The 27,110-nt window shown below is 39.2% G+C and overlaps 1 protein-coding gene and 1 pseudogene across 2 annotated transcripts in view; both read right to left on the bottom strand.

Annotated features, from left to right (window-relative positions):
* The window catches only part of NRG1 (neuregulin 1), a 1,098,681-nt gene that overhangs the window by 718,089 nt on the left and 353,482 nt on the right, over window positions 1-27,110 (bottom strand). The window lies entirely within an intron of this gene.
* On the bottom strand, window positions 14,694-15,690 carry LOC102955277 (annotated as a pseudogene).

Here is a 27,110-nt window from a genome sequence, read left to right as displayed (position 1 = left end):
ATACAAAGAATTCACATATGCATACAGTCCAGAATGGCCACTGCATTTATCAACAGGCAAGAGGAATTCCAGCCAAAAGCCAATCTTCCAAAATGGTTCAGACTCAGCCAACTTCATTGGCATGTCCTGGAACAACAGGATTGCCAAAGGTAATATATCAAAAAGAAAGGGGCCACAAGGGGCCATGAAGGAAGAGCAGGGCATAGGAGTTTTCAATGGCATACTTATATTAGATTACTGTTCCTGCCTAATGCACAAACAAATTATTCCTTTTTTTCTCATTTAAAAATAACCAAGTTCCAGATCTCCTTCCAAATATTTTGCCAAGAGTGGCCTGAGAGGACTATATGCAAGGCAGATGCTTAAAGTTTAAAAGAAGTGCTTGAGGCATAACAGTTTTGGAAAGGTACTTGGAGATTACTCTAGAGAACATCTCTATCATAGTTGCCTTACTCTTTGTGAAAGATGATGGAAATTGGACTGGACCTAAAGAAAAGGTGAGCTACTCAGGATCATGGCAAGTATGACCAACACACAGAAAACAGCAAGCAAGGGTGCCTAGGCAGCTCAGTTGGTTGGTTGGGCTGAGCTCTTGATTTTGGCTCAGGTCATGATGTCATCATGTGTGAAATCAAGCCCTACGTTGGGCTCTGTGCTGACAGTACAGAGCCTACTTGGGATTCTCTCTCTCTCTCTCTCTCTCTCTCTCTCTGTCCCTCCTCGCTCATGCTTGCTCTCTCTCAAAATAAATAAACATTTAAAAAAAAGAAAACAGTAAGAATTTGGATATGATATCCCTGTTAGAAGCCTAAAATCTAGGGTTGGTCATGTATGTTCAATTGTATTATTTAGGTTCTTTGTATTTTAAGTTACAGGAACTCATGCAGTCATCTTCAAAAAAGGAAAGGGACAAGTTACTCTAAAGACAGTGTGACAATGAAGATTAGGAATCTCACTGAAACTCAGGAACTTCACAGCAAGTGTCAGAGTACAAGGGAAGATTTCTTGAGAAGTAGACCAGAAGGACCAAGGATCTAAGGCCCTCAAGAATACAGGCCAACTAGCATTTTCTCAGAATCACACTCATAATTTTCCACTTTTGTTACCTGCAACAATTTAGTGGGTCTCAGTCTCACCACAGCTGCTGTATCTAATGGATACAACCCCCTTTACCGTGTGTGCATTATCTTCCCTACCTCATAGCTTCTGTCTCCTCATCATTCTGACTTGTGTGTGACTTCTCATGACCCCTGCTACCCCATGGATTCAGATTTCTTGCTTGCTTTCTATGTCTTAATAGCACCATAGTGAGAGAAAAGTAGGCCTAGTTATTCATCATTCCTTTTTGTATAAAAATTTTCATGGTACACTACCTTTTAGAGTTTGGGCCAATCTACAGATTTGATCAGTTAGGTCTTGGGTCAGTGACCTCGGCTCATTCACTAATAGGGACAACCACAGGAGAAGAGCCTTCAGTAGAAATTGTGAGTCAAGTACTTTCCATTAAAAGAAAGACACTATGGGAGAGCAAGACACTATGTTTGCCCTGTTCAAATACATCAGCCCTCATGGAGCTAATCTCTCTTCAGGTAGGGTCACATTCTGGAAAATGAAAGTGTCAACCAATTTCCAATTACAGTCATTCACCCAAGTGTCTGTGGCACACCCTCTCTGTGCAAAGCACTGAACTAGATATGGCAGATAATATCATTTGTGCCTAGAAATGCAAGTAAAATTTTTACATTTGTATTATAAAGAAAGGTAAGACAGAAACGTCTGGATAAAAGGATGTGGGTGATTCCAAAATAGCAGTAGAAGGTATTATAGTTAGTGTACTATAAAGCAGTGCAGTATGGGGGGAAAAGTACTGAGCTTAAAGTTAGAGATCTGAATTTTTGTCTTTGCTGTGAATATGTAATTTTTGCTACAAACTTCAAAGTGATGATGAATAAATTACTTTATTTTTAGATACCTGAGTTTCTTATTCTTAAAATGAGTGTGAAGAAGATCCAGGGATGCAACTCTACCTTTCCATAATTTTTTTTTTTTTGTATTACTACTACTCATCCAAGAAGGATATAGAAGAAATTGTTTAAAATGCTAATGTTGGGGGATAAGTCAACTCCTGCCTTACAGGCAAATTATATAATAGCAAAATTTTACACAAATACATTTTAATTGTCTGATTTATTTCACAGTATTTGCCAATTATTATAGTAAAGAATCAGAGTACAGTACTTTACTAGAATTGTTCCATTTATGACTTTTGTCTTTCTGAACTTAAAAGTCAACCAATTTATGTCTGGTTCTTCTAATTCAGAGAATACCTCAGACTGAACTGATTATTAGGGCTATCTCAGATTTAGACCCAGAGTACCAGAGACACACAGAAAGCAGAGATGGCACTTGTATCCCACAGTGGCATTGACATCGAGTTTTGATCTGTGCGTGTGCCTTACTTCAGCCACTGCCTGTGGTGTGTATGCAAAACAGTATCACTAGCCAGATAGTTTGTACAAAAACACCACATCCATTCCCCACGCTGTTGTTTTGACTTTAACCTTTAACCTGTTTGATCAGAAAACTGAGAGCAGTTGATACTTGGATCTCTGTAACTAAGAAACATTACATGCTCCATTGTTTCCAATCACTTCGTGGAAAATGTGTGAAGTTTAAGAGCCGGTCATACTTGTGTCAAATGCCAATTTCATCATTTACCAAGTGTATGTCTTGGGCAAGTTATGTGAAAGCTTGGGCCTCTGATTAATACTCAGATTTCAGAATCATTTCAAAATTTACAGGAGGCCATGGGTGGAAGTCCCTAGTAGGGAACATGGTATAAGTGATACTCAGCGTGTACCAATGCTTCCATCAGCTCCTCTCCCCTCCCCGCCTGCCTACCTTTTGCACTGCTCACAAGCCAGTGATCTCTTGCTGATGTGCTATAGGCAGTCACATTCCTCATGCCCTCATAGGAGAAATCCACTAAAGGAAAATTCCTTCCGATTTACACGGAATCCACTCAGGAGAGGTTAAATGAACTTCACAGAAACCATCAACCTTATCGACACTGTTGTCCTTTGAGATGCGAAAGGGCAATAATTGCTATAGAAAATTTCATAGAAGTGAAACCAAGCCGTCAAATAAGGACAAAGATAGATCACTTAGAGGAGAAGTTATAAATGGAGATCTGATAATATAATTTACTAAAAAAGTTGATGCAATGGTATTATGGAGCCATTTCCCCTGAAGGTTACACTGAAAGGTTGAAATCAGGAAGCAGTGTTTTGCCAAGTGTCATAATGCAGAATGAGGATACATCACTAATAACTCCGCAAAGAAATGCAATATAACTACAGCCCCAACGATGAGCAATATCAATGCTGCAATCGTTAAAACACATTTGAAACTCCAGTCTATGCAGAAAGCAAAAGTTTTCTAAGACAACCAATGAATTAGATTTTTTTTTCATGTAGTATAAGTACACACAGAAGCAACTAGATATTATGAAATATTTGGAACTACTATCATTATAGTTTTCCTTGGAGGTATGAGATACTCCCAAATGTCTTTATAAATTCTATTGAGTATGTAAAACAAATTTTTAAGCCATTTGAGACTAGAATAAGGCATGGAAAAAGTAATTTCTATTTATCTATTTCTGTACCTCTTAGTAATAAATAATCACAACTTATATTATATCACGCCTTTCTTTTAATGGCCATGAAACGCATTCCCTAGAGCTGTGCATTATTACTCTTCGGATGTACTGTGTTTACTCACCTGAGACAACTTTTTGCCTCTTTCTACACATGCTTGCCCATTATGGGTAGAAAATCTAGCCTGAAATTTTGTAACTCCTTTACTTTAGGGCAAAGTGCAAGACGTATAAAAGAAAACCAAAAATAGAACTGCAATTCCTGAGGGCTTCCCCATCTATTAACCTCTATTTCTCTCCTTTTCTCCTCTTCTTCTAATCATGCCTTCAAGTAATTATTTACATTTTTTTGTTGTCTAAAGAAGGATCACAAACCTCACAATTCTCCTTTATAAACACTCTCTGGCACTTGAATATTAATAATCATTTCATACTTTTCTCTATAGCACTCAATATCATTTCTTAGTTTTTAAAAAAAAGACTCATTTCATCTTATTGTAGAGTCTGGGGTGGGCAAACCTCCATGGAAGGAACAGTCTTAGAGATCAAGGTAATAAATCTTTTCTTCCCCAAACTGACCCCCAGTGTATATGCTTTTTAACAGCTAATTTCACTGCTGAGCCGTTACTATGAGCCGCAAAAATTCAAAATTCTTCAAATGAATATAGTATGTGCTTACAATGCAAGATGCCAAAAATCCCTCTCATGCCTTTTGACCAAAAGTACAGAGGGGCAGTGTGCCTTTACTACTGAAAGGCCAGTGAGCAGAGCCAATATTCCTTTGGGTGTCCCAACATAGGAACTTTGGAAATGGGGCTGATAACCGCTCTACTACACCTCAGGTTCCAGGACAAGTTCCAAATTTCTTAGCATCGCCGTTTTGAAGGGTATTTTCTTGCATTTCAGAACTCCAAGAGTATTTTATCCAGTATAGCTTGAGGAAGAAACTACAATTATTAGGATGGAGAGTCAGGCATAAATGGAGTTATTTTCCATGATGGAGAGCTCAAAGGTACAACAGTCAGTCTTCCCCTCTCTTTTGTAAAGTTATTATCATGACAGTAATTTTATTATTTTCACATTGCTCATAATTCAAGAAGAACTTGTATCTTTCAGAATTTCTATTCTATATTTTATCATATTTTTTCCAAGTAAGTTTTTCTGTTAGAGAATAAAAGTTTATTGTTTTGAGATTGAAGGGTATATCCCCTATGCCTCTTTGGTTATTTGTAAGATTTCAGACAAGGATTTAATGCTATCTGTCAGAGACTCCTTCATTTTGTATGTAAGACTTTTTTTATAATATGTCCTCTGCCCACTTTTCTAGCCTTTCACACTACTCAGAAACTAAGTCAACCAACTTACACTTACTTTATCTTACCTTTCTCTCTCTCCACTTTGGTCTTCTGAAAACACTCTTATTTTCAGGGTGCCTGCGTGGCTCTGTCAGTTAAGTATCTGACTTTGGCTCAGGTCATGATCTTGTGGTTCGTGAGCTCGAACCCTGGATCAGGTGAGCTCGAGCCCTACTTTGGATAAGCCTTGCTTCTTTCTCTCCCCCCTCCCCCCACTCCTGCCTCTCTCTCAAGAACAAACAAAAAAACTCTCTTCTTGTCTGCATGAACTATGTCACTTAATATTGAATTCTAAATCGAGATCGCTCGTCTTGCATGGTCTGCTCCATTAGAACTTTGTGTGGATACTTGAATGTCTCACACTGCTTTATCATTGCCTGCTCTCTTGTCTATTTCCCTCATCAGTTCAAGAATTCTCTTTGGAAAAGAATTATGTATTACCTTCACTAACCTGGTCCAGAACTCAGCATATAGAAAGTGCTCCACAAATGTTTATTGTATACATTAGTTATTCAAAACAGTAGAATTTATTCAGATTGCTAACATTTAATTAAATATCAAGAGAACCTGACCTGACATATATGATGAAATTAAGACTCAGACTGGTTAAAATGACTTGTCCATAATACAGATTCTACAAACTAATAGATCTGGGTTGAGACAAGGAGTTTAACTCCAGGGACTATACATGATACTAGTTAAGTACTCTGCAGCTGAAGTCTGCAGTTAAACACTTTAAAAGTTTTTCACAGATGATTGAACAATGAATATGCAGGAAATGTGACTACAGATCTCTATTGGTGTTTCAACCACTGATTCAATGCTTTGAGAATATTCCAAGGATATAATATATGTAATAACATCCTGAAAGAGAAATATTCTGAAGATTTCATCCAAGGGATTAGGTAGCCCCTGATGTCCATTTTAGGCTTAAAATTGCATGATATTATTTACATAAATTGATTAAAATACCATGTGCCAATCTCAACTGAGTGACTCTGTAACAAAGAGAAAGGCATAGCCCTCTCCCAGCAGACGCAAAAGACTCCCTTCTTCAGTCTTTCAAAACTCCTGCCAGGTTGAAACTGGCATTGATTATTTGGCAGGAATAAATTTCCATATTGCCATGCCCCAAATAATCATGTTTGTTATTAACAATTTCTTACTAGGCATCCATGCTCAACAGCCTCTTGGAGCGAAATGAAAGATAATTAAAAGATGTACATGAAAAATATCAGTTTCTCAATTAATTTCATAGGAGGCATGGAACAAGAGATGAACAGTTAGGTACTTTTGTTCATAGTAAAGCCAACCAAACAACTAAGAAAAACAATAGGCCATGGATGCCAAGTGGAGAAACAGAAAAAGTTACAGAGATGAGGAGGTATTGAGAAGTGAAGTTTAAACAAATCTAAACTCCGCACTTTCTTCCCAATCTCCTCCTAACGTGGTGCCCATCAAAGTGGGTGACACTATTATCCACCTGCCCATCTCAATCAGAAACTACAGATTCATCCTGGGCAACCTTCTTTCTCACTCTCTACATGCAATCAGTGACCAAATACTAATGATTCCATTTCTTTCATATTTATTGGATATAATGCCTCCTATTCATTTCCAAAGCCGTGACCTTAGTTTATACTCCCATTACTTCTTCCTGTCTCATGCCTCCTTCCACAAAGGCCATCCTCCATACTTCCAGGAAGCCTTCTTTAGACTCCCTTTCTGATTGTGATGCCCAACTCAAAGTCCTTCAGATATTCTTCTTTGCCCTCAGCATCACACAAAAGGATTTTCATAATCGTCTCTACCTGCCTCTCCAACGCCACCACTCCCAACGAACAAACTTTGCTCCAGATATTTCAAGTCCCTCCCAATTCTCTAGATGCATGAAAACATGCTTTCAGCCCATCTTGTTCTAAAGCTATGGGTGATATTCTCCCCATATCTCTACTTCGGGTCCCTACTCCACTTTGGGTTTCTGGTCCGTTTTCTTCAATCTCCATCTCTGTTTCCATCACCTCATATGAGCTGTCAGAATTTCTCTTCACAATATCCTTCAGATGGTCTCCCCATGACTTACTTTTCTCCCAACTGTACCCTCCATTGCAGCTGGAAAGAGATTTTCCTTCCTTTCTTTTTTTAATGGAAGTATAGTTGGCGTACAATGTTACATTTTGTTGTAACAAAGTGACTTGACAAGTCTATAGGTTATGCTATGCCTACCACAAATGAAGCAATTATCTTATCACCATCCAACGCTATTACAATACCATTGACTATATCCCCTGTGCTGTGCTTTTTATCTAGAATGATCTTTTAAAATCTTATCATGTTACTAACTTGCTTGAGACTCTTCAGTGAGATTTCACAGCTTTAAAGATATAGACAGAATCCTAATCAGAGCTTAAAATGTGCCACGGGACCCTGCTAGCTCTTATGACAACAATTCACTGAATTCCCTTCTCCTACCGCCTTTTTTTCCCAATATATGAAATTTATTGTCAAATTGGTTTCCATAACCTACCGCCTTTTTAAGCTGTGACCACAGCTTTCTTTACTCAAAACCTCTATGCCTCCACACATAATGGGATATTTATACATGCTGTTCCATTTTCATGAAAGACCCATCCTTACTCATCATCTCTACCACATTCATTACATGACTCCCATACATTATTTAAATATCAACCCTATCCCTGGCACAAACAGATTTGCTAACTGGATAATATTCCTTTATCTGGGCTCAAATAGCACCATATTCCTCTTTTTTTTTTTTTGTAAGCTCTTATTTAAAATTACATTAAATTAGGAGATTAATTGATTAATATCTGAATCCCTCACAGGGCTATGAGCTTCATGACAGCAGTGACCATGCTATTTTTATTCCAACTTTCAAAAGGCTGGGACAGAATACTAATCTGGAGAGAGTCACAGGATGGATTGGAGGTAAAAAATGTTATGACAGGAAGTCCAAACTGGAGGTGGTCATGGTATTTAAAAAAAAAAAAAAGAATGCCTCAACAAAGAAGGAATTGGTAACTATGGAAAAGAAGGGTAGATAATGGAGAAAGGGAAAGGAAATTTCAGCAAGATTCAATAATTGACAGAAGACAGGAGGGCTGATGGAAGACAGAAGAGAGAACTCAGAGATGACTCTGCCTCTAAGCCCACATGCCCAGGAGAATGCTGGTAACTCCAGTAACAAAAAGAGAAAAACAGAAAAAGAAAGTAGTTCAGTGAGGTAAGTGAAATAACCATGTGGAAAAGTTTAGCAGATGGAAAACTTGGTATAGAGAAGTCATTTCACTGGAGCAAGAGCTGAAGACCTGGAAATGAATAAAATAATACTCAAGAATTTTTCATAGTGTCCCTCAATATGGCTGGCATACCTATGAGAGAATCTGAAAATATATCAGTCCTTGCTCCTGTCTCCACTAATCTTAGTGTGGGAGAGAGGTGTTTGGACGCGTGCTGGTCTGAAAAAAACTATTCACTATACTCTATACTCTTCTCTGCACACTCACCCCCATCTTGCCCAATGCCCAGATTGAGAACTATTATATAAAGAAAGAGAGCAAAGGGCTGAGGGCCTACCATCCATATTTAGAAACAGAAGAAAAAGGACCAGTAAAAAACTCAAGAAGGATCAGACAGAGAAATAGGAAAGGAGCAATATAATGTAGTGCCCTCAAAAGGAAGGGTTTTAAGACAGAGTTTTAAAAAGAATTATATCTATCTATCAAATATTACAGGAGATTTTGAACCTGAAAATAAGAACCACAGAGCTCAGCTACAGGGAGCATCTTACAGTCAACATGAGAGCACCTGCGATTTACCTAAGGCGGGAAGGGGAAATGGAGATTCTAGCGACTGACTTCCATCCTCAGCTATATTATTATATTAGTCACTCAACAAGGAAGAGAGCCCTAGGAGAACATCCTGACTCTAAGAGAAGGGCTGCTTGGAAAGACACAATTGGCAACTATAGATGTAGGCATCCTGAGGAGAAGATTTCACCGTTAGCATACCAAGGTCCAAGTTACAGAATTTTCAAATCTCTGTGAGATTAAGTCATTTTACCTTTTTTCCCCACTTCTTCACATTTGCTGCAAAAATATAGCTCCCTCCACAGATTTCAAGACAAAGACGTAAACGTCTTTTGGGTTAGCCCCTCAGCTCCAAAACATGAGAACCATTACTGTGCAGCAATTGTTTCAGTCCTCCACTTATCACTACGCTGCTCTTCCAGGCAGTTGGCAGGTAGAACTGTTTCCTCATACATATGCATATTAAATAATCTGTTTTCAGTCATTCCTAGATTGCTATTTACATTCAACACTGTCACACTCCATTACAGGGAAATTTCAGTATGTTAACTCTTCGTAGAAGACTATCTACCAATTCTTTATTGTTCCATCTAGAATGAGGTAAATCACTGTGAAATATATTTCAAGGTAAACAGGAAGTCAATATCAATATTTGACTGTTAATGATTATGCCAAATTTATGCAATATCATAGAGAAAACATGGAGTCTCTTTGGCTTCCAACTTCCAAAGGAGATTGACTAGAAGTGATTATCTAATCCAGACCTAGATCTTTATGATAATTTTAGAAAAAAACATTATGGGTACATTATGGTACATTATGGGTAATAAAATTAACCACATTTGATTTTTACCCTATTCTAATACTTCCAATACTACTCCATTCTACACTTACTTCTGTTGTATAAATACACCCAGTGGATATTCCCAGATGAAATCATTTTCTAAGCCAAATTGCAAAACCAAAATTGCCATTTTCCTTTAGTTATTAGGAAATCTTAGCAATTAAGAGCCATATTCATAAAGGGAATAATATTTTTTTAAAAAGAAAAAATGTCTAAATTTAAAAATCCAAAGAACCCTAAATTTCAAAAAGGAAAGAGACAAAAAGGAAAATTGATTTTGAGGCAATGGGAATGGCGGCCTGAACCCAAAGGGTTCCTTCCACCAGAGACTAAAAGAGAGTCCCAGAAAAATTCTTAAGTGAGAGACAAGGAGGGACTGAGCTAACAGAACTTATAAACAACTTCCAGTATTTAATTAGTAAGAGGCAGAACTGCTTCATTCATTATTCAGTCCAATTTATGCACAGATTGAAAGGCACCAAATAATACATGTCCAATCAGAAAAGCTGGTCCTAAAGAAGATGACTAAGCAGGAATGGTTTCAGTGAAACACAGGCTAGGGGTGCCATCCACTCTAGGAGGCCATTGTCTGTGAACTCCCTTTTAAGTTGATTGTTTCAAAAGGTATTATACTTTTAAACAACTGAGACACTAAGGCATATTGTCAGGATAATATCCCATGGCAGAAAGGTCATTATGACAGAAAGTCTCACAGGACTTGGATTAGACTATTTCTTAGGCTTTGGATTCCTGTCATTTCATGTCCACTAAGCTCTGATGTAATGCCAGCTTAAAATGTGTCTTAATTTATTTTCACTGAAATACAGGTAGATCTTTTTTTTTTTTTTTAATGTTTATTTATTTTTGAAGGAGGGAGAGAGAGACAGAGCATGAGTGAGGGAGGGTCAGACAGAGAAGGAAACACAGAATCCAAAGCAGGCTTTCAGGCTCTGAGCTGTCAGCACAGAGCCCAACATGGGGACAGAACTCCTGAGCCATGAGATCATGACCTGAGCTGAAGTTGGATGCTTAACCTAACTGACTGAACCACCCAGACACCCAGGTTATTTTCTTTAAGTGATTTAATATCCATCCTATAGGAATATCATAAACAAAGACAGAAGCCCATTTTTTAGAGAAAGCTCTCGCTTAAATTCCTAGAGCACAGTAGTTAAGGATGTAGGTTTGAATCTTGACTTAACTATTGACTTATACTGTGACCATAGCCAAGCTACTTTTCAGTAAATCAGCTTCCTACTATGTAAAATAGGGATAACAGTAGGGGATCTACTGCAGGCTGGTGTCTTGAAAATTAAATGAGATAACATTAGTGAAGTGCATAGAAGACTGACACTGGGTATGCTATATTAGCATTTGTTAAGTAAACACATAAATTTAAATACTGCTGATAAAACCAGGTGATGAGGAAGCTACAAAGATTGAATGAAAAGTTTTAGAACGCTTTATTGAAGAGGTATGTTTTTCTTAAATTCTTACATCTAGTTTGTATGTGTGATACAATCTTGGGAAGCAGGTTAACTCAAATACAGTATTTGTGAATCGCACTGTACCCAAACCCTGGAATAGATGTATAGACATGTAAGGCAAAGTTGCTCTCGAGGCACTTGTAATCTAGTTTGGGGCAACGTACAGCCATTCAAATTGAAGGCTTATATACAATTAAAGCATATTTTTCAGAGCAACCCACTGACTCAAAGCAACGTACTGACTAAAAAATTATAATGAAAGTAATTTCAACAGAAATTATAGAGAGAAGAAGGCAATTCAGACAAGGTAGGTAAATAAGATTTTATCTTAGGAGGTGAGAAAATCAACAGGAGGTAAAGAATTCACAAGGTAGACAAGACAAAGCTTTTGTGATGATTAGAATGATATAGATATAAGTTGCAATAAGAAAACAAATGGCAGAGGCATCTGGGTGGCTCAGTCGGTGGGGTGTCCGATTTCAGCTGAGGTCATGATCCCATGGCTGGTGAGTTTGAGCCCCACGTTGGCTCTGTGCTGACAACTCAGAGCCTGGAGCCTGCTTCAGATTCTGTCTCCGTCTCTCTCTGCCCCTCCCCCGCTCATGCACTGTCTCTCTCGTTCTCCCTCAAATACACATAAACATTAAAAAAATTAAAAATAAATAAATAAAAAGAAGCAAATGGCATACTTGGAGAAGCAATGAGTAAAAACTGGTTTGAAAGAATGGTTCACAGAACAAATACTGGAGACATGATTTGAAAACGTGGTTTAAATTTGCCTCGCCTCCATTATGCCCGCTTCCATTCACATGTGAGAACTTGAACTGAACTGTAAAGATAAAAGCCGAGATTTCTGGTCCATTTGTGCAGACAAGTTCTGGCATTCAGAGAGATTCTGAACCTTCTTTAACAATCAAAAAGTTAAGGGGGTTTTAGCAGACATCCTGGGTGAATCTGCAGGGATAAAACAGAAATCTGGGCAGAGGAGAGGGAGCCCCCAGTTAGGGGGACCTTGAGAGTGTCAGGCTAAGGAGTTCTGATTTTATCACATAGGCTACCAGAGCCACTGATAGGTCTTTTTGTGTTGTTGGTTTTTGGGGTTTAGGGATGGTAATTTGATAAAATAATATGAGCCAAGGGACAAGGCACCATTTTTCTATGTGGGACTTGTGAACAACTAGTTGTTGCCAATAGTCTTATATGAGTTATGATTCTCATAAAAATATATCATGATTCTTCATAGCACTTACCTTTAAAATATCTCACATACATGGAATATGCAAGATTGGTGGTCTTAGGTAACCTTTGGCAAACAAAGTGCAATTCATCTCCGATGACTCACATAATTTGCTTATGAGTGTCTACATCTGATGACTACGTCTTTTTTCTTATAACTGCTTTATTGCGTTTAATGGTGTCATTATGCAAAATGAAGTAGTGGTTCAAAATTAATTACTTGGATGCATAAAAGTAGTGAAATACGAAAACAGCATTATAAACGATATACTATGACCTAAACTCGCCAACGTAGTGAAGAAGTTTTTATAGAGAAAGTACATAGTGAATCTGTGCAGAACAAAGTTCTCTACAAATGCATAAATTTCATGAGCAGTGCAAAAGGAGACCTGCAGACAGGATGTAGAATGATGAACATCTCAAGACTGGACTTCGTGGACTGACCATTTTTCACCACTGGTCCTCAGTGAGTTGTCTGTTGCAAAAGGTTGTCAAATAGTGGTATGAAGCCACTGAAGCTTTCTTGTCATTTTCAAGGCAGAATTCAGGTATATCTATCAAGTTTTTCCAAAACAAGTGAAAACAAAAGCTGCTAGGTAAAATATTGACGAGTTCCCCCACTCAAGGCAGAGAAGAAACCAAAACCAGTAAGGTATCACTCAAAGTTGCAAATAAGTTCAGTGACAGTCACCTTATGGAGAAAAGCAGAATAAACTAACTGTGAAGTTATTTATGAAACTGTTAGAAGATGGATAATGTCAGTGGTGTACAATGTGAAAGAACATTTACTATTTGCTGTTAGGCTTTTATCAGCAGATACTTCTCTTCAGACTTGTACGAAATCAGAGACGTCCACCGTGTAAAGTAGATCATATGTGTACAAGGAGAAATGATTGACAATTATTTATCACTAAAAACTAATGCCAGAGGGGAAGAGATTTCTTATTTGCTAATAATTTTGTAAGTGTTGGTGTACATGAAGGGTGCATTGGGATTGTTATTGACTGAGTGCAATCAATATGCACAACAAAGAAAGATATCGCCACATGAATGACCGAAACTGCACCCAGGGGCAAACCAACACTGCTTTGTTCACAGTTGTCAAGGTAAGTGTGCCTCCTGAACTTGACTTAAAGCTTGAAAGAAATTAAAAAAACTATGAATATCATCAGATTGTAGGCAAGAATTTCTAGCATGCTGTGCAAGAAAATGGGTTGAGAACAGAAGATTCTGTTTCTTCATACTCAAGAACTCTGGCTGTCAAGAGTAAAGGTCGTTAAATGAAACGGTAAGTGAAGAAAAAAATCCAGCAAAAAGATTTCTTTAATTTCCAGTGGAATATCTCAGTTGTATATTCAATATCTGGAGGATCCTGAATCTATCATTTCATAGCCAGCATTTAAGTTTAAACATTTAGGAAGAGAGGGGAAAAGTTTCTAAAAAGACTGAATTTTGATATAGATTAGTTGACCAGAGTTTCTATCTTACTATTTAAAGATATTCCAAACTTATTGAAGAAAGAAATCAGTGCTGTTATGGACCATATTTAACACATCTGAATGCCAAAAATCAATATGAAGAAATAATTATCACAAACAAATCCAATCAAAAATTCATTAGAAATCCACTGGCCGGTTATCTTCTGTGTTGATGAATTCAACATACCAGCCACTTTTCAGAAGAGCATGCCCTCAGCCTAAACAGTTCCTAATAAGGCACTGGATGTCCGTCAGCAAAAACCCTCTCCCTAATTTCTGAATCTTTGTACGATTAGACAAACCAGAACCAGTCAAAAGACCACCAAATATTTGCTGCTCTTCACAATGACTTTTTTTTTTTTTTTTAACATTTAACTTGTTCTAAGGTTTCTTCACAAATGCTGAAAAATACTCAAGTGCAGACAAGGAATAATCATAATGTTGTGGTCAACACTGTGAACATGGATTTATAAACCTAAAACATTTTCTGGTTTAAAACTAAATCTGGTAGGGTCACCTGGAGGGCTCAGTCAGTTAAGCATCTGACGCTTGATTTAGGCTCAGGTCATGATCTTGCAGTGATCTTGCAAGATCTTGAAGTTCATGAGATCGCGCCCTGCATTGGGCTTGTGTTGACAGTGCCCAGCCTGGTGAGGATTTACTCCTTCTCTCTCAGCCCCTCCCTAACTCATGTTCACATGCTCTCCCTCAGAATAAATTTTAAAATAAAAAATAAAAAAATAATTCTGGCATTCAATGCAGCTTCATGGGGTCTCTGTGTCTATTAGGGCCAGTCTCTGCATGCTCAACAGTGCTTGCCTTTATCCATTTTTCCACATCCTCCATATCTACTTCTTCTGCCTCCCATCTGTTCTATCAAAGGTCCAGGGGGTCACTAGGGCCACCTAATTTTCCTCCACCAAAGCCACCTCAGTCCATGCCCCAACCACAACGGAAGCCACCTCTGTCTTCACCAGGGACACCTCTGAACAATCCACCAGGACCACGGTGGTCCATGCGGACACCTCTTCTTCCCCACATGCCACCGGGGCCACCCCTGCCAAGGTCAATACCCAGGGGTGGAAAGGATGGTGGAAGGAAGCCTTCAGGCTTTGAGGCCTTACACTGGTTGTATTCTGTTCTCTTGGTGAAGTTCTGGTTTTCACACCCCAGGTTGGGGCACTGCCAGGGTCTAGCTTGGTGGTAGATGTGTCCTCCTCCAGATGGATTCCCTTGGGAATCTTAGGACCCTCTTCTGAGGAATCCATCTCTGTCTCCTCCATGGTCTATGCAACCTCTGGGGCCTTCTGGAACTCCAGGGAGTGGCGGTGGCATCCATCTATCCTTACAGGGAGTCATACCACCCCGCATGCTATTCACCAGAAGCTTCCTCAGAGCAAGAGGAACCTCAAGTTTGCTCCCTTAAACCTTTTTCCCAACAAACCACTCCAAGGCAGCCTTGATAGTTGGCAGGTCTTCGTAGGGCACTGCAGCACTGCCTTTGGGCTTCCCTGTTTCCTTGTCTAAGAAGATAGGGATCATGGGTTGTCTGATTATCTTCTTCATCTTAACAACTCTACACTGATTAAGAAGTCTGCCAGATCACCTAGGGTCACGCTGTTGTTTAAGCCTCGCATATAAATTGCAATGCTGTCAGAGTCTTTATCTGGATCTACAATTGGGCATAGATCAAGATCTGGTCCTTTGTCCATGAGTCCACCAGGCTTACTGAAGCCACCTTGCTCTCTAGCACCCATTCCACCACAGACTCCTTCCCGCCCACCTCCACTGATGCTTCCAAGATCAAATCTGGGAGTAGTATAACCAACGGTAGGCTGTCCATAAGAAGTTGCACAGATAATCTGCCCATAGGTCGCAGTCGTCTGAGGCTGGGTAGAGCTGACATCAGTGGGCTGTCCATAGGTTCCACAATTTTGCTGCCCATATGCCTGTATGGTCTGTGCATATTCTTGAGTGGGCTGGGTAGCATAAGTACTGGCCCTGCTGGGCTGCAGCTTGGCTATAGGTACTGTAATCTGTGGACGTCATTTTCTCTCCTTCCTTCTTGTTCCCACAATGACTTTTAAGTAAGATCTAATTCAGCAGAAATAAAGAATAAATGAAGAAACAGACTCTATATGCAATCTGTTACAGCTGGTTATCTGTATCCTCATTTTGGAGTAAAGATACTCTCCCCCCTCTCATTAATATAATTGTTGCTTTTTTTCATTCCCACTGCTGAATTATTATGATGAATTAATTATTCAAAACAGCTATTATCATCACTTTTAAACTATTTACTATTGTTTAAAAATTATGACAGTATTTTAAAACTTTACCTGTAATTGGTCTGCCTATATCCTGGATGCCTATTATGTGGTTTGCAGATACCAAAAAGTGGAGGAACTTTGATGTGTAGGATGGATTGGAGGAAGAAACATGGTAGGCAGAGAGATGTAAAATAAGTTCAATGGATTAGGAGAGGTCTGCAATGGAGGTGCTAGAAATAAAGCTAAAAAGATAATTGCAAAATGTACTAGCAAGACAGAATTTCCTGGATGTTCCAAAAGAATAAATATGCACAACATGAGAGGAGTCTTTAAGGAAGAAGAGTCCTTAAGGAAGACTTTGAGGTTCCAAGATGAGGGGAATAGCTTTGCTGACAAAACCAAGAGAGTCAGCGGGAGACAATGGTTTATCCTAGAAAGTGAAGATTTCAGTATAAACACATTGGGTGTGAAGTTAATATGGTAACATCCAGTAAAGAAGAATATTTTATATAAAATTAAAATAATACTGTATACAGATGCATCTAAAATGTTTGAAAATTGCTAGTTCTCTGAATGACAGTAAGCGAATTATATTGATCATTTGCCTAATGAACTGGCTTCACAAACAAAGGTAAATAAAAGTGCATACTCTGAATTAGCATGGTCAGGATTAATATCAACACTGTATGTGAATAATTATTATTACTAAATACTGTAGCATAGAAACACAAACATTTCATCTTCATAAATAATATTTGTGCCTAGTTTGAATTACCAAGAGATATACATCTTTACAGTTTTCAGGATTTCATTTGTAGGTTTCCAGTATTTTTTCTCTACCAACAGATATGAAATTTTCCCCAAGAGTTGGCAGTGGTACAAACACAGCTTCATAATCACTGTGAACCGTTGTCTGTTTCTCTTCACTTGAACATTTGCCTTTCTGAGATAATTAACAGCCATAAGTAACGCGCACACACACGCAGGCAAACACAGATACTCCCATGCCAGATCCTCACCCACTGATTCCTTCCCCCAATCCCACCACGTAAAAACAGTTGATATGGAGTAACAATTAGCATTTTTTTTACCATTATAATACAATTAAAGTTGGAAAACAAAAGGTTTGCTGCTGGATGGACTGGAGAATTTTTAAATTCTTTGACATTTCTTTCTAAAATATATAATAAGCTCATTTAGTCTCCCAGTAACACCCACATATGGCCTGTCAAGAGAGGATAATGCTACTGAGGGCCTGTTCTTGGGCCTCTTAGTCACTCAACTCTTGTCAGAGCACATGGTTAATATATGGAATTAGTTCATCATGATATCTTGCTAATACAAAATAGCTAAGAAACCTATAAAGATGAAAGGAGACCCAGGTTGGATTAAGGGTAGAGAGTAAGGGGCTGAGGAATTACTCAGGCATTAACTGTGTCAGGTTAGCTTTAACCAAATGCTTGATTTTGTTACCAGGGAGGTCAACTCAAAACTCCTCCTCTTTTACCAAACAGTGCTAATTATCCAGAGAATGGGCAAACATTGATCAGGATACCTACTCAGCTAATGCTGACATCCTCAGCTAATGAGTGTATTGATATAACACATGAGAAATTATGACAAACATCACATTCAGTGTGTCACCTCATAGCCACTGAATTCCTAGCTCTGTCACAGAGTCAACGGGAAAGCTCTCAAGGGTCACTTAGTCTTCTTGAGGTTGCTCCCTTTAATGAATAAATACTGACATGTTAATACCAATCATCCAGGGGTCTATTGCAGAGGAGACTTTGTGCAAAATGAATATTAAACAAATATAAAAGCCACAGAATGGCTAAGTTTAAGTGTAACTAACGATATTCGTATTATGGCATACAGTCTCATGAGAGACATTTTGTCATCTGGTGTGAATTTAGGCTACTTTATCTCGTACAGTCCACCTATACTTAGAAATAGTTAACTAAAGAGACAAAGAGAAAGACACACTCACTGAAAGCTGGGTTACCTGATTACCCAGAGAAACAAACATTGGATCAGCCGTAATTACCCTAGAGATATTTTCTGTCAGGACTGGGAATTATATAGTTCCTCTTTTTGCCTTCTTTTTCAAAAAAAAAATGTCTCATTCTCTGAAAAGTCAACCTGTTCTCCTTTCCCACTGTTCCTCACAGTACTGGTGTGGGAATGGCAATCACTGAAAATCCCAACTCTGGGAAATAAATTCATGCTAACATCAAGTACATGCTGTAAACATTTAATATTCAGCTTTAGAAAATTAGACTCTACCGTTTACCACTGGCCCGTCAGAATATGCTCATGCCTCAACTTAGTCTCTGCCTCCTGATTCTCTTTTGATCCAGAGTTGGGGGTTGAGAGGGGTATTGGATACCCAGGGATCTCAATCCAGACTTTCAAGACACAGAGATCTGAGATTCATTCCTGCTCTGCCTCTTCCAGTTCTGTGACATTGTGGGAACTACCTCAACTCTCTTAACCTCCTTTCTGAAGTGAGGATGATAATATGACTGGCAAGGCGACTGCATCAGAAAAATGTGTACTACCTAGTAGAAAATCCGAGACATGGTACGTATGAAAAACAAATCCTACTAGAATTAGATGCATAAAGATGCAGAGCACTTCAAGAAAAAGATGATACAGACAATGCAGCCTGGAACCTAGTACTGTTTCTGAATGATCACAGAAAACCCAGTACCAAAAGCAATTTTCTACTCAACTGTCAGGTGCCCTACAATGTGAAAGCACATCCCGTACAGCTGGAGGGCCCCTGCTGCAGAGTGTCTCAAGGGGTCTGCAGCAAACCTCTTCTGGTAGAATTACACCTTCAAGGACTCTTTTTGGAGTCTTTGGAATGCATACAAAAGATCCAATCAGCTTCATAATAACCAAGGAATTAGCTGCCTTGAAGGAACATTTGTTCATTTCTCGCTATTTTGTCAGTGAAGGTCATAAAGTCCACACTGAATTCTCTGCAGGGACAGGCACGCAGGATATTCAGTAGTACATTTCCCACTTGGATATGGGAGGCTCGGGCAACTGTACTCTCCCTTTATTCAGTACCTAGCATAATGTTGGCATGCCCCTAAATTATTTGATGACTGAACGGACTGGTACGCGGGGTACTTTGGGGACAATGGAAATTCACCAAGGGCAGAAAAATCTGGCAGAGGATAACTCTTTATTAATAGATCCATATATGCCCCATTAAGAAATGTGATGTAAAAGTGTGGGGTTTTTTCCTCTACACATGAAAGTTCTCATATTTTGCCACAGGTTTTATCATCTTGGGAAACAGTTTTCTAACACTCAAGACAAATTTTTCCAGCACTGTGAAAGGAGTTCTAATTTGAAAGCTGAGCCTTTCCAGATGTCCTTTAAAGCCCAGGGAGGATCTACAACCACAGTCTACCTAAGGCTTCCTCTGTGAAAAGAGCCCTCTTAAGATGGGGAGTGAATTCCTTTCACAGGACATCTTACATAGCTCTTCAACACAAATTTCTTTTATTGATGCCCCTTCAAATGCTGGCACTCTTAAGTCTCCACTGGTTGATTAGTTTGGGTCAATAAAAACAGTTTGGTCTATCCACACAGCCACCAGTACATGAATAGGAATTTTCCCAAATTCTTGCTCTCCCCTATTTCCTCCCTACCTCAGGCCTGAAAACATATCTTATGCTGTACCAAACAATCACATTAAGTTGTAAGTATTGTCAGAATGGCTTCTAAGACAAATTTATGGGATTCTGTATAGTATGATTCAGATAGCACTGTTCTTGGGAGGTACTAGAGCTAGGTTCTGATCTGAGCACTAGTTGCCCGCAAGACACTGAACAAATCATGGATGTTTACAGAGCCTTAGTTTTCTCATATGTTCTGTAGGATGGCTGAACTATGAGTTGTTTTCTTTTTTATTTTTAACGTTTATTATTTTTGAGAGAGACAGAGACAGAGACAGAAAGACAGAGACAGAGAGCGGAGGGGTGGGGGCAGAGAGAGAGGGAGACACAGAATCTGAAGGAGGCTCCAGGCTCTGAAATGTCAGCACAGAGCCCAACGCGGGGCTTGAACTCACAGACCGCGTGATCATGACCTGAGCCGAATCAGGCGCTCAACCGACTGAGCTGCCCAGGTGCCCCTGAACTATGAGTTTTTAAAATTTTTTTTTAACGTTTATTTATTTTTGAGACAGAGAGAGACAGAGCATGAACAGGGGAGGGGCAGAGAGAGAGGGAGACACAGAATTGGAAGCAGGCTCCAGGCTCTGAGCCATCAGCCCAGAGCCCAACACAGGGCTCTAACTCACGGACCGCGAGATCATGACCTGAGTTGAAGTCGGACGCTTAACCGACTGAGCCACCCGGGTGCCATAAATTCCCTTTTCGATTCTAAAATCTGAAGAAATTTCAGGCTTTTGTATGCACATGATAGGTACTCAATAAATGTTTGGTAGTTTATATAAGGTAACAAAGTTAATAATGCAGTGTAAAAAAATGACTGGTCTAATTGATTTGGAGTGATTTCTGCCAGATAAGATGTAATGAGAAAAGAACACAAAATGTGTATATTATGATCTCACCTTGTAAAAGGAGTACCAAAAATCCTATGTATCTATAGTATGCATGTATGTGTATATATGTATGTATATGTGTGTACATGAATATATGAATGTGTGTGTGTATATATATATATATATATATATATATATATATATGAATTTGTATATATCTTTCAGTATATGAGCGTTGGAAGAAAAAACCCAGACATATTCTATCTAGGTTATTGACAGTTTTTCTGGGTATATGTTTATAAGTTGAGGCTGATTTTGATGTATAGGCAATAAGAAGAAAAGTGGAAACTAAACCGAAAGGAAAACTAGAAACTATGCTAAATCTCTCCCCACCTATTTGTACATAAGATATAATCACATTTTCTCATTCCTATAAAATTATCTATTATGTATGTGCACATGTCAATAGAAACTTTTACAATAGCTTAATCCATCTCCCTCTCCCAATTAGGGGACTCCGTCACTTTCAGTGCTGCTAGTTTGGGCTCTGAGGCACAACATAAGCTATATGGTCAGCACAGACTTCCAGGACCTGTCAAACCATACCAGGATGAGATGTTAGGTGCACGTTATCAGCATAAATAATTTATTCTGGTGTGTCCCTCATTACATCAGTTCTGACTGGTTCTAGGAGTAGCAAAGGTCAATAAAAGAAGTGACCTAGGATTAGGGGGTAGGTCTGTAAAGAGAATGAGTTGAAAGATCAAGTCAGCTAGTGAACGAGAAATTCAAGACAGTGACCAGGAGGTCCTGAAAAGGAAGCCTAAAGGGGCTTGAAACCCGGTAGAGAATAAAAGACTCAAGATTGGGGAGTACAAAAGGGGTCAAAGAACAGGTATGCTTGAGAGGAAAGATGGGATGTGAGAGACTCTTGTTGGGAGAGAACAGACGCGCCTGAAAAAGTAGATTCCTGTGGACATAGGGAGACAAATGTCTCTGGAAGAGCTGAGATCAAAGAATTGTAAAGTTAGGTTGTTAAATGGGTCATTCCAAGCAAATGAGGAAACCACACAAAAGCATTTCAAGGAGTCAGGTAAGACTAAGGACCTAATCCACTTATGGGTGTCCTTTAAGGGCCTTTCTAGGGCCCTAAATGTGAGTTATGAGGAGGGATAAATTGTATGGAGTGCAATGGTAAGATCCATCAAAGAGAACAATTTGGGGGTGAACATGGGCATAGTCTGGCAAATATCCTGAACATTCTAGTGGCAAAGGAGGAAACTGCCAGGCTAATCACCCATTACTGGCCACCTTCATCCTCCAGTCACGCATGTATGTGTATGTGTGCTGGGAGAAAGGAAATTGGGCTGCATGGAACCAGAGTCCATAAAGGAGACCTACGTTTCAAATGCAATGGACTGTTGAGAATACAGAGGATTCATTAACAATCCAACAGACACAGAGCTAAGTCAGAAGAGGAGGATGAGTGTAGGGTGGCAGACATAAAGGAAATGAAAATTGAAGTCTGCTAACCAAAAAGAGCTTACAATGCCAGGGGAATTTAGAGATAAGGAAAAAACATATACATGACTAGCCTAAAGATTTCCTAAGCCGTCTTCATGTTGTTTGGTATTAATATTAGACTAAGGCTCAAGAGGATGCTACAGCCTGGAATGTTCCCTAAGTTTTCATGTGGTCCACATCTGGGTTCCCTGCATTTAGGAAAAGCAATGGGTAGACTACTGTATCCATCATTCACATGGAGTGGCCAGGCAGGACAGCAGATCTACAGGTCAGGAGCCCTCAAAGCAGTGGGAAGTAACACGTCAGGTGAGTGGTCTGAAGCAGAGCAAAGAAATTGAAGGTGAATTGCTGCTAGAAGCTCATGTCCCACACTCTAGCCCAATACTGCTACCTACTGTAGGGACTGAGAACTTTCCCTAGGTATCATCACCTCGTCAAGGCTACTCACACAACTCCTCCTCTCACTTGCCCTTAACTTTGACAAGACAGCCAGGTAAATCGGCATTATTAACAATTTAAGTGTAGCCCAGATAAGGAGAGAGTAGCTATGTCTACAGGGTGTGTGGAAATGGAGTGGAGAATGAGACTTGGAAACATTTGAGTAACTAGCTTTTGGCAAAACTGGCTTTTAGCCTTTTTCCATCACATCCTGAAAACGGTCAATTGCTATATCTGAATTTATTGAGAAGTTGATGTTTCCAGAACACTTGTGGAGGATGAATGAATTTTTCCACCAGCAAATAGGTCAGAGCATCTTTTTTTCTTTTTCTTTTTCTTTTTTTTTTTTTTTTTTTATAGCCAGGGCAGTAATACAATGAAAGTTTAAAAGATATGCTTGACAGCCATTCATAGCATACCATTATTAGCCCCAAAATGAAATCGCCTTTATCTGTTTGTCAATTATTTTATGTATGCTTTATTATGTATTTGTCATGTATTTGTATTTATTTGTCAGTTATTTTACGTATGTTCAATTAGGGTAAACAAATCAGTGCATCAGAGACTCACTAGGTATAGACAATACCAGTTCATCTACCCCTGCCTCAGTTTTACAAAAAAGAAAATATGAATAATGCTAGGAGTGCTTTGCCTGATTGATCCTTGTCAAACACACCATCCCCACCACCTGCCTCAGACAGACACACACACACACACACACACACACACACACACACCTTAAAAACTGTCAGAAATAAGAGAGACATCCCAATTCTTGAGAGGGTGTTTTTGGCTGCTTTACTGACTTTTTCTAAAATGAGGATCTTATTGGGGTGCCTGGGTGGCTCAGTCAGTTGAGCGTCCATCTTTGGCTCAGGTCATGATCTCACAGTTCATGGATTCAAGTCCCGCATCAGGCTTTGTGCTGACAGCTCAGAGCCTGGAGCCTGCTTTGGATTCTGTGTCTCCTTCTCTCTATGCCCCTCCCCTGTTCACCCTCTGTCTCTGTCTCTCAAAAATAAATAAATGTAAAAAAAAATTTTTTAAACAAGGATCTTAAGACAGAAGAAAGAAAACTAGGCTTTCCTTGGTAGCAAAGGAGAGAGAGAAAAAAAATCAGAATGGATTCATAGGTATATAAGGAAAAGCACATGTAGTGGTTAGGGATTTGTGCATCTTATAAAATGAGCTTCTATCCTTCCTGTCTAGAACCAATCATAGCAGAAAACAGGAAAGGCAATAGTTGGTAAAATGTGCTCAGGTGGAATGTACATCAGACAGAGCCCTGTTGAGATGACTGGCATCAAACATTCCAGGAATGGCTGATGCTCAATCAGTTGACTTCTTCCTCAAAGTATCGTGACGTGGTTATGAAATGCCTTACTTCAATCAAGAGCTCCAAATTCCTCTGAAAAATGAAACAACAGGAATAGAAAGGCTTTCACTGCTTTAAAAATGATCCCAACATAATACTGGTATTAAATTCTTAGAATTTAATGTTTCCTGAGGCTATCCTACAACATAATAAGAAATATCATAGCTTTAAGAAGAAGCTCAACAGCACTTTCATGCTTTGTAGAAAAGCCGAGTTACAGAAAAAACAAATCAAAAGTAAACACATGGAAGGAATGCCACATGGGGTAAATAGACAACATGGGAAATCCTTCCTACACGGGAATTATAGAAGGCTTCAACAGACTCACTGGTGATGTGTGAGTGAGGAGGCAATAACATGGTTGAGAAAGGAAGAGTGGGAGAGAAGACTCAAATATGGGGAGAGTGAAAGAGCAATGGAGGTCACCCCTCTACTGTACTGATGGGAAAGATACAGTTACAGCATAGGCCTATCATGGGTAATATCGCTTCCCTGGTTGGCATAAAAGGCTCTCTCATTGTGTCAATTACCACATTTATGCCAGCTGGCTGCAGAAGAGGCATATCCAAGGAAGGAAGGAAGGAAGGAAGGAAGGAAGGAAGGAAGGAAGGAAGGAAGGAAGGGGAAAGAAAAGAAAAGAAAAAGAAACAGTGCCCAATTTGATGTTGCTTTACAGATAGAAAAAAAATAGAATGCTGATCCTTTCTGGGTTTAGCAGACCCAGAAAACCACTTCCACTGGTACAATACAATATACCTGCCACTTCAGAGACAGGATCTATTAAATAAGGGCAAGAAGTCAGGCAAATCCTTGCTGACCACCTACCATATTTCATGCCCTGTTCTAGATGCCATGGAACAAGTCAGACAGAGTTTCTGCTCTTGGGGAGCTTATATTCTAATAATAATTGCATAATAAAGTGATATACTTAATTTATATTGGCTCTTCAGGAAAAAAGTGAAGAGGGGCTAACATGAAGCCAATTTGTCACCACTCCCCTTTCTTCAGTGGAGAAGACATTTGCCAAATCAATTATGGCATTCTCAGCTGCTGAACCCTTCTCAACCCAGCGCTCCTGACAGCCGGTAAGATTTCATCAGTGTCAGCTCCTGGAAACCTAAACCAGAGTTATCTTATATTTGACATACAAACCTATTTTTTCCTCTCTTATTTTATTTCCTTTTTTATTTTTTCTTAACCATTTGTGGAAAAATTGGAAAATTCCTAGTAGTACTAGAGAAAACCAACAAAAGGGAGGGAAGTCCCTCTCTTCTGGGCAGTATTTTCAAATGGATTTCGAAGAACCCAGGGATTAGACCAGTCTTGTTCACAGCACTGGAAAGAATTTAAACTGAAAGCTGTGCCTCCAGGTGGTGGCCCCAACGCCTGCTGTACAAACAATTCCATTGTTCTCCAACATTTTCCTCACTGTGATCTTTTCTGGGAGGGTGTGAGGCCTTATTTTAATCAAGTGTCTTAAAGATGGTACTCAGGTGCTCTTGGCATTCTCTTCAATCAAATAAGTGGCTGGCCATTTTCTTCTTTAGTGTCTTCTGTCAGGCTTTGGTCTTACTATGTCTGATTGTATGTGAAGCCTTTAAGAAAGGACCCTACTTAGATCTATGGAAACTACTTACCAAGGTCTCTTTCCTTGCTAATCCATCTTGACCCACTGCCTTACTTTCATGCCTGACTGCTCAGGTAGCTTTTGCCGCCACTATCTTGAGGCTACCCAGATCTAAGCACTCCTTACTACCCAAGGCCTAGGGCTAATGTACTTAGATTTCTCCTTTCCCTTTGAGTTACTTTCCATCCCTCCAAGAAAAAAAAAAAAGAAAAGAAAGAAAGAAGAAAAAATTTCATGCAACTGAGATCCTAGAGCTACCCGCCCACTAGTCAGATCACTTCCATTTCTATAAGCCTTTTAAGTGTTTGGACTACCTTTGTGTAAAGTATTGAGGATCATGCACAGCTGGGTTTTCTAACACACTCCTGGGGCTCCTCTCTAATCCAATCAGAAAGCACATAATCACTAAATATAAGTTAATTTCAGTATTACCCAAAACAAAACATAATTAGAAGGACAATGTGCTGTGAAAATTATCATAGAAAGCATTCAAAAGCTAAATATAAATGCATTTGAATTCTGTATGGTTTAGGGTTATTTGTGCTACTGTTCCTCTCCATTAGGGCAGAACCACAGTTGACTTTACCTGTGATTTCATGGTCTATAAAAACAACCACTGAGAATTGGGTATGGACTGTGACTGTGTTCACATATTTCATGAGTCTTCTTCAATATCAACACTTACTCATCCTCCTTCTACTAATGATAGCCCATCTATGTTACTTCAGTGTAATATACATAGGTTATTCTCACTAGATCCAGAATGGGCCAGATATACTCAGTGGGAAAATGAAGTTCAGAATGGCTTCTAAAATTGAAATGTATTAAGCAACTCCCTTAAGAAACACTGGGCAATGAATTGTAGTGGGGAAACTATAATAATGGGTAATAGGAAAAATACCTCAAACACATGTAAGTACAATTTCAACTAATGGGACAAAGCTACAGACCAGCCTAGTACGCTAGAGTGTCTCTTCTTAAATTGGGGCTATTAAAGGTCTTCATGTAGGTCCCTTGAAGTATAAATTCTCATGTGTTTTTCTACAGATAGTTTTAAGGACAAGGGTAAATATACCTTTAATTTAATGCCTTTGCTGGATTATTGCTTCAGGAATCAAAAGTAGGTCTAGGAAGGATGATGAGGCTCAATGAGTCTTTGTGGTCTCTCTAAATTCCTAAATAATAAGATGTACATAAATTACAGAAAGCACAGGAAAAGAAAATCTTTCTCCCCTACTGTGTTGTTTAAAATTTTTTTAATGTTTACTTATTTTTGAAAGAATGAGAGAGAGAGACAGAATCCAAAGCAGGCTCCAGACTCTGCGCTATCAGCACAGAGCCTGACATGGGGCTCGAAGTCACGAACTGTGAGATCATGACCTGAGTCAAAGTCAGACACTTAACCGACTAAGGCACCCAGGCACCCCTCTGCACACTCTGTATGACTCTAGGCAAGTAACAAC

This window comes from Panthera tigris, chromosome B1, assembly GCF_018350195.1.
Source record: "Panthera tigris isolate Pti1 chromosome B1, P.tigris_Pti1_mat1.1, whole genome shotgun sequence".
Lineage (NCBI taxonomy): Eukaryota > Metazoa > Chordata > Mammalia > Carnivora > Felidae > Panthera > Panthera tigris.
The sequence above is the reverse complement of the archived record's forward strand: the minus strand, read 5'-3'. Positions and strand labels throughout refer to the sequence as shown.